This window comes from Neopsephotus bourkii, unplaced genomic scaffold, assembly GCF_033783945.1.
Source record: "Neopsephotus bourkii isolate Nb327-2 ecotype Australia unplaced genomic scaffold, CSIRO-AGI_Nbou_v1 NB_1792, whole genome shotgun sequence".
In the NCBI taxonomy this organism is placed as follows: Eukaryota; Metazoa; Chordata; class Aves; order Psittaciformes; family Psittacidae; genus Neopsephotus; species Neopsephotus bourkii.
The window spans coordinates 11,516,688-11,525,817 of record NW_026902266.1 but is presented as its reverse complement, the minus strand read 5'-3'; the positions used below and the strand labels follow the sequence as shown (position 1 = coordinate 11,525,817).

The 9,130-nt window shown below is 41.7% G+C and overlaps 1 long non-coding RNA gene across 1 annotated transcript; it reads right to left on the bottom strand.

Moving 5' to 3' along the window:
- Window positions 1-2,936: 2,936 nt before the first annotated feature.
- Window positions 2,937-8,949, bottom strand: LOC133226667 (uncharacterized). The gene is made up of 2 exons (XR_009729605.1): window positions 8,648-8,949; window positions 2,937-3,954 (listed from the first exon to the last, which is right to left on the bottom strand). It is a non-coding gene; the product is annotated as an uncharacterized LOC133226667 (long non-coding RNA).
- Between the last annotated feature and the right edge of the window lie 181 nt (window positions 8,950-9,130).

Here is a 9,130-nt window from a genome sequence, read left to right as displayed (position 1 = left end):
ATCTGAGTGATGGAAATAGAGAAGCACTGAAACAAACTCACAGCAGCAGTAATCAGTACTCTGTCTTTCAATGTCTTCTGACTGAGACTAGATGCTGTTCTGGAAGATATGTTTTAGTAAAAACACAAGCTGTTCTTCAGTCAAACTGGTAAAATTAGTGCTTTAATAAAAAGTATATGCAGTAAAGCCTGAATTGCTAGTTTTATACAGGATGTTGGACTAGATGATGTGATCATAAACTGCACTATGGTTTGGGGGTTGCTGTTCACTTTCAAGGTAGACGTGTCTGCTCCTGAAGGCTGTTTCCACAATGTGGAAGTCCAGCTAACCCAGTCTAGAACCTGCTTCAGGCTGTGTGTGACAGGCAATGGAGCAGTAGCTGTAGCTACAGTAGTTTTACCTCCTCCTCCCTCATGCACTGTTTTCCAGCCTGTATTTTTATATTTGCATGTACATCTATGCTTTTAGCTTTCCCTTACCATGATATGGAGTCCTCTCCAGCTTGGTAACTCTGCTTCTGCCAGACTGTGTAAAAATGTACTTCACACAGGAAAATGGAATAGCAGGAGGCAGTTTCAAGTAAGCCTCAGTGGCACATAGATACAGACAACAAATGTTGGACACTAGAAAATGGTGAATTCTGTGCACAAAGACATTGAATTTCATGGCCCTTAGGGAAAATGCCAGACTTAGATGCAGAACAGCAGATCTGTGACACCCTGGAGAGATAAGCAGGAGATTGTAATGGGTACTTGCAGCACTAAGATGGCACTAAAAGTTTATGCTCTTCATGTTTTTACTTCAGTTGCACAACCACAGAAGTTACAAATGCATTGACTGGGATGTGCTATGCTACTGTGAAGTAAAAACTCATGCTGAAGATCATGGATTTGTGGCAAGTGTATACGACATGTCCTCAGAATAATGACTGTGCTTACTGCTCTCCAAGAATGTTTTGTCTTTATATGCACTATGGGCACGGTCTTACTGTATTTTGAAAGGAAGCAAGCATGCCATTTCCTTACTGTTTCTTAAGAACAGTAAGATAACTCCCAAGCTTATCTTATTTTTCGTGATTGTTCCTAAAAGGGACACCTGTGGATCAAATGTAATGGGGACTTCAAATTTTGAGGAAGCAAATTTATAGAAAATCTTAAGTATAAGGGATGCTCACCAGTGCACCAGTGTTCCAGCGGATGCTGATTTTTTAAAACACAAGCTTTTTAATGCTGTTTTGACAGCCAAGATGCAGCAATAAACTGAAATTGTTCAGAAATAACTGTGTGTTCAAGCTGGGGAACAGACAAAAATTTCTGAAACTTGCTAAGAGTGAAGAAGTACGTTTAATCTATAACTTCAGTTGTATTATTAAACATGAGTTCAAGTGAGGCTTGTGCAAGCTATATGTGCATCTATCAAAGTATATTTCTTTCTGTTTAATGAGACAGAGCGTTCAAGTTAGTCCTGTTTGGAATAATTTTAGTCTTTATAATCATATCCTGTTTCCATTTAAATTGATTAAATAACAATGTACAGTAGAACAGGACTAGGATTTTATTAGATTAAAAATTCACTCTGAATAAATTCTCAGCACTTAGGAAAAGCTTTTCATTTGCAAGGAACTACATGCATGCATTAAGAATTCTAGTAATCTAGTAACATAGCATTCAGTTGATTAACTCATTCCAGTCTGTACAGTTCTAGGCAGCTGTCTCCATAACCCACCTGTGTTCAGGAAGTGTGCCAGCATGGCTCTGCAGCAGCAGCCCTAATTGCCTAAGAAGCATTTGGGAGGCCCAGCAGCCAGGGAGGTTGTAAGGCTGTCAGTGGTGCGCCAGGCCGTAGTGAGGAGCAGCTGTTGTGCTCAGGGCTGCCCACAACCTTGGCCATCAGTTCCCAATGCTACTGTGAGGTGATGCAACACAACTTGTAAAATATTTTTTTTTTGTTGTAAAACCAGATTATTTCCTTCTTTTACTTGTATTTTAGATGTTAGCTGATTAGCACTTTTATTAGGTGACTCACAGTGTTTATTATTTACAAGTCTTTACAACTTACTATTGTTGTCCAAACAGGATAAATATGTTTTCCACTAGGTTATACTGTTTAAACACTGGTATTTTCTTATTTAACAGAAGTGGTTATAATGCTGAAGCGTAAACACAGGATCCCTTCTGACCTATATGTAAATTCCTACAGAAACAGAGATACTAAAACAAGCACTGAAATTGCTATTATTCAACTTTATACTCTACCTGTGGGCACATGTATGTATTTCTTGATGACCATTGGTGCACCACTGTTTATATGGAATACAAGGTGGGTGAGCTGGGGTGTGTGAGTGCTACAGCTAGGTATCACACAAACACGTAAGACACGGCGTTATCTTCATTAGCTTCTCCATGTGCAGCAGCCCAGGCATATTAGCATTATCTTTGAAGCTGGCTGAGTTAGTTCTGAGCTGGCCCAGAAATTCATACTCCTGTGGCTTCCAGGCTCTTGGTAACCAACAGCTAAATTAAAATTAGCTCTGTTAGCCTGATCTGTGAGACAAACACACCTCACGATTGCTGCATGCTAATTCCAGTAGCTGCAACTGCAAGGCAGGGAATGTGCGTGAAAATATGAGAACCTTATTGCCAGTGCCCATGTCTTTGGCTGAACAAGACTGTGTCTTTTACGTGTGTTTTGTGAAGTAACAAAGTGGAAAACACTTGTCTCTCATTTCACCTTTTGAAGCACATGAATGAAGCATGCAGAGCAACACCGTGTTCTCAGGGTAACAGAGATGTGTCAGCTTCCTCCCTGGGGACTCCTCATACACCTTGGTTCCTGCTTACCAGCATTCTGCTGTTCTGCTCTTAGCCTTTACTGAGCAGGATTCCATGCTCATGTTTCTTCTGGGTTGACAAGATAAAAAGATTAATTGCTACAGCTAAATCAAGCTGAAAGTTTATTGAAGTATTTGCATGAAACTGTGTCACCAGTACAGCAAGTAATTCCACACAAAAACGCAAATATGCTGGTTCATCTGTAGTAAGGATTACCACAGAATAATGGCATACCATCTTTTTTTAGTTCTTATAAAACCACTTATCAGTCTTCTTGTGGATTCCTTTTATTTTATCTGTACTAGACTTGCTTATTCAGAAATTATTACAACATATTAATGATGTCTTACACAGGCATCTGACATTTCTGCAGTCATGGGCTTTAAACTATTTTGTTGCAGAAAACAGACGAAAAAGATGATCCTGTAGTCTGTTCACAGACAAAAGGAACTAGTATTGTGTACAGTACAAAACATGTGTGCATTTCCATATAACAGATATTTGTAGGTCTGGATTTCTGCATTCAGAAAACCTATTTGACAGAAAACTTGTCTAGGACTGGGTGCATAATGTTCAAGGTTGAAACAAAGAGGTTTCCTTCACAGAACTGCCTTAGGTGAAAACAGTCTATCCTTATCAGACTGTCCCCATTTAATCTCTAATCCTGATTATGAACTGACTCTGTGAATCTCATGTATTTTGATAATAAAATGTGAATCCATGCTGACTAGTCCTACCTTCTTGTCTTCCATGTGCTTAGAGATGGCCTCCAGATGAGCTGTTCTATCACGTCTCTAGGGATTGAGGTGAGGCTGGCTGGCCTGTAGCTCCCAGGGTCCTCCTTCTTGCCCTTTTTAAAGACTTGGGGTGACATTTGCTTTCTTCTAGTCCTCTGGCACATTTCCTGATTGTCATGACCTTTCAAAGATTATAGAGAGTAGTCTAGCAAAGACATCTGCCAGCTCTCACAGCTCTTGTGGGTGCATCCTGTCAGGGCCCATGGACTTGTGGGTATCAAGTTTGTCTAATGTATACTTAATCCAGTCCTCCTCAACCGAGGGAAGGACTTCCTTTCTCCAGACTTTCTCTCTGGTCTCCTGGTGAGACATTCCTGAAGGCTGTCCTTGGCACTGAAGACAGAAGGTATTCAGTATCTCTGCCTTCTCTGTGTCCTCTGTCACCAGGATCTCTGCGCCCTCCAGTAATGGGCCCACATTTTCCCTAGTCTTCCTCCTATTACTAATGTATTTAAAGAAGCCCTTCTTCTTCTTCTGCAGTTTGCCACTGCATAATACTGTTCTAATGATGACCTGAATATATTTCTTAAAACCTATCATCTGTGTGGTTGTATCTAGCAAGGATGAAGGGGTTTGTTCCTTGTGGATTGGTTATTGGCCCACTCATGAATAGTTACTTTCTGGGAGAACTTAGAGGCTAGATCAGGACGAAATACTGGGCACCCTCACTGCAGACATTTTGTATCTTACAAAAAAAGCAAACCAGAAGAAAATATAGCATGACATTTGCACATACTCTGATTAGACCATGCATTCTTAGATTGTGAACTGTGAAACACATTGTAACAGGAAAAAAGTTTCAGCCTATTAACTTTTGCCCTGCTAATCTAAAATGCAATTCATGCAATTTATCTGAAGGTTGCTGGGACTCCCTACAATGTAGGGAATATTTAAAAGTTCTAAACTTTGTCACTGGAAGTTTTGCTTTTTTTTTTTTGTTGTTAAGAAATGATGGGTTTTCCTTCTTTTTCTTATCCTTCTTTCCTGTACAATCTGTTTTGCACTCACGTATTACCTGAACACACTTCTCCATCTTCCTTTCCTATTAAAATTGTTCCAAATTTTCTTCCCAAATCATGAGTGTAACCGCTATGTAATTTTTTCCCAAATTTTTCTGTCTGATCTCCACTTCCAAAGATGCCAAATTCTTCCTCTATTCTTCCTCTAAGATAGAAGAAGATTTCAATCAAAGTAGAAACTCTGATCTCTCTATGCGTATCTTCTGAGGTCCTTGAGCATCACCTGGAGATAAAGCAAAGGATCAACCAGCCTGCAGTTCTTCTGCCTGCAGGCTAACCAGCAGTTCGTTGATGACTGTAAGTAACTGCTGGTCAGGCTTTTAAATCTGAAAATTATTAATTCTGAAAAGCAAGGAGCATTCATTTAGCTTTTTTAATCTTCATTCAGGTTTCCAGTGCAAATCAGGAAAAAACTGCAGAAATAAGCCTTCAGGTACTTGATTGTAATGTTTTCTTGCACTACTTCCGTACAGCAATGAAAACAACTATCTCTCAGAGCATGAGCACTGAATGGCTTTAAGCATCCAACAAATACACTGATGGTGAGAATAGATTCAGAAACAACACTAAAAGAAGCAGAACTTCAAGCTGATGATTTCATAATGGTTGGAAGAAGGATGACTAAAGTAGTGCCTCTGTCACTCATACCACCATCCAGTGTGGTGTGTAAGGCCTGTGTCATATGACAGGCTGCTTCTGCCATCAGACCAGAACTGTGCTCCCCCCATGTGACATAATACTGTTTACCAAGTTATGTAGGTAGGAGAGACATGTATTGTGGGAAGATAAAATCCTAGGAATGCAGTGTCATATGACATAGTGCTATACTGAGGCATTCTGCGCTGAATTTCAGAGAAGCTGAGGTCAGAAGTCAGATACACAGCACTTTTGAAAAGCTCTGTCTTTATAATTTCTCCTTTGCCAGTCATAGTTACCACAATCTGGGTCACACTGCTTAAAGTCATTTTGTTATTCAGGTAATTAGTGAGAAGACATGCAAATCCTTCCTAACATGAAGCAAGTGTTAATTTTATAATTTTCTGGTCTGTTTTCCAAAACTATGTGCCTCTATTCCTGATTTGCTCCTCCTTTTCCAAGCCAAATGCATTTACCACTTAACATGAAAGGATGAATGCCATCCAGAGGGACCTTGACACACTTGTAAGGTCGGCTGATGCCAACCTCATGAAGTTTAACCATGCCAAGTGCAAGGTCCTACACCTGGGTCGGAGCAATTCCAGGCACAGCTACAGGTTGGGCAGAGAAGAGATTCAGAGCAGCCCTGCGGAGAAGGACTTGGGGGTGTTGGTCGATGAGAAAATGAACACGAGCCGGCTTCAGTGTGTGCTTGCAGCCCAGAAAGCCAACCGTGTCCTGGGCTGCATCAAAAGGAGTGTGACCAGCAGGTCGAAGGAGGTGATCCTGCCCCTTTATTCTGCTCTCGTGAGACCTCACTTGGAGTATTGTGTGCAGTTCTGGTGTCCTCAACATAAAAAGGACATGGATCTGTTGGAACAAGTCCAGAGGAGGGCCACGAGGATGATCAGGGGACTGGAGCACCTCCCATATGAAGATCGGTTGAGAAAGTTGGGGCTGTTCAGCCTGGAGAAGAGAAGGCTGCATGGAGACCTCATAGCAGCCTTCCAGTATCTGAAGGGGGCCTATGGGGATGCTGGGGAGGGACTCTTCATTAGGGACTGTAGTGATAGGACAAGAGGTAATGGGTTAAAACTTAAACAGGGGAAGTTTAGACTGGATATAAGGAAGAAGTTCTTTCCTGTTAGGGTGGTGAGGCACTGGAATAGGTTGCCCAGGGAGGTTGTGAATACTCCATCCCTGGCAGTGTTCAAGTCCAGGCTGGACGAGAACTTGGGTGATACGATTTAGAGCGAGGTGTCCCTGCCCATGGCAGTGGGGTTGGAACTAGATGATCTTAAGGTCCTTTCCAACCCTAACTATTCTATGATTCTATGATTAAAACTGCACTCAGAGCACAATGTGGAAGATGATCACTGATAATTTAACCATTTGACTTTGCAATATCATTAGGCAATTGGCTGTTGACATACCATTTCTGCTGGTAATCCAATTCAGGTAACCAAGTAGTGTGTTTTGTAAAGACCACATTCCAAGAGAGCTGTAGAATAAATGAGGAAGTTGGACTGGGTTTTGTTCAGATCTCAACATGGTCTCATTTTTTTTATCTTTCACCGTATTTACTCTCTGCTTTGCATCTTATTAGTTTCAGTTGTTTTTTATAAGCATATTTTCTCTTCTAACTTATTTCTTAGCATTAGGGGACAGAGCTAGAAGCTTAATTCAGGGCAAATTAGAATAAAAGAAAGCTTTATGGTAGTGTAACCCACTTAGCCTGCTTGAGTAAGAAACCAAAATGCAGGAAGGAAATGTCAATAGGTAGTTACAATTATCTGACTCCTTGTCTACTTTCTAAGAACCTGGCAGCAAAAGGAGATCACTCAGGCCTTGGCAAATTCCAGCATGTGTTCCATTTGGGACTTTGTGACAACAGGGAGAAAAGCAGTTTAGAAACACCTGATTGCACTCTGCAGCATTAACTTCTGTCACTTCACCAGCAGATTAGACACTGTGAAAGCTACACACCCAAGTATGTGTCCAATACTGGGGTGTGACCTGAATCTGGCTGTCCAGACCAAAGATCTTTGTGAGTTACCTTCATAGAAACCCCAGGCTTTCCAGGTAAGGCATATTACGGGCCCATATGGCTGGATACTGCAATGTGGTTAGATCAGGAACAGTGACATGGCCCACAGAAGGGTGACAGTATATGATGGGGCTGTGATGGGTTTGAGAGTGGATAGTACAAGCCACAGACACAGGCTGTTTAAATGGCCACTGCAAGTCTCCATTTCTGTTTTTTTCTGCCAGTATACCATTCCCAGCGTTGCTTTTAGACAACTTTGTGGCCATACAGGAAAGCAGTTCAGGAACTAGCCCAACAAAGAATAAACCAGCAAAAAGAAACACAGAAACAGTATTATTCAGTGAGATCAAAGGTCCCTGTTGAGGCTCCCTATTCATGCCCTTCCTCTTGAATTTGTGTGCCCAAGAACAAGAATCAAAAGACAGAAACTTCTCTCAGCACCCCAGCATATATCTTATGCCTCGGCTTAACTGAGCTGAAACTCCAATTCCACACTTCTAGAAGTAAAATCTGTAAGAACAGCCTGAAAACATTTTAATAGCATCTAAAGAGAAATTAAAATGCATCTTTGATCAGATTAAAGATAGTTTTTTTATCAGCGTGGAATAACTTAGATTTGGAAACTTTCGCCCTTCAGATAGGAATGTCCAGCTATCTCATTGCTTGTTCTCCTCCTTCCTTCAATCCTTGAAGGGACATATTCCTCCTTAGAAGGAATATTGGAATTTTCAGCTATGTCAGTATAAGCTCAGCTGCAGACAGGGTATAACTTTGATTGTTACACTTAATCCTAACCTAGTATTAAATGTGAACCATGCCTAGTGGGTGTATCCTAGAACAAGGGCATGTACATTCACTACATGGAAATGTACAAAAGTGATAGTTATAGAATCATAGAATGGTTAGGGTTGGAAAGGACCTTAAGATCATCAAGTTCCAACCCCACTGCCATGGGCAGGGACACCTCGCTCTAAACCGTATCACCCAGGGCCTCCTCCAACCTGGTCTTGAACACTGCCAGGGATGGAGTATTCACAACCTCCCTGGGCAACCTATTCCAGTGCCTCACCACTCTAACAGGAAAGAATTTCCTCCTTATATCCAATCTAAACTTCCCCTGTTTGAGTTTTAACCCATTACCCCTTGTCCTATCACTATAGTCCCTAATGAAGAGTCCCTCCCCAGCATCCCCATAGGCCCCCTTCAGATACTGGAAGGCTGCTATAAGGTCTCCACACAGCCTTCTCCAGGCTGAACAGCCCCAACTTTCTCAGCCAATCTTCATATCACAAGTAATAAACACCAGATTATAAATACCTCAACTGCAGCCAAGTGCTGCAGGGCTGAAGTATTTTGCAGCTGTTTTTGAGTCAAGCAAGGACTCTCCTTGCCACTCCACATACTTGCTCTCTCTGGGACTGCCTCCCTTTCTCTGTGCTGTGGACTGCTGCTCATGTTGGCCATCCCTACAGTGCTGTGCTCAATGATATATGGGTTGTGCTGGGCTTTGCAGGAGTCTGCAGAGAGATCTGAGGGGGATAATAAGCAACAATAAGGTGCCAGGAAAATATTATTGTTTTCAAAATATTTTTACCTCCCTTGCTACCCCTCTCAAGGAGCTGATATTGGCTGAACTCTTCAATGTATTTTCTCCTGAGCCCATTCCCAGAACTCAGATGCTGAAGGCTGTTGGGATGAGGCAGCTGACAGACTGAGGTGGAGTTGTTCAGCCTTCTTCCTGCCACAAACACCAAGTTACTTATTTCTGTCAGGAGGACATTCAAGATTCACTGTTCTGTA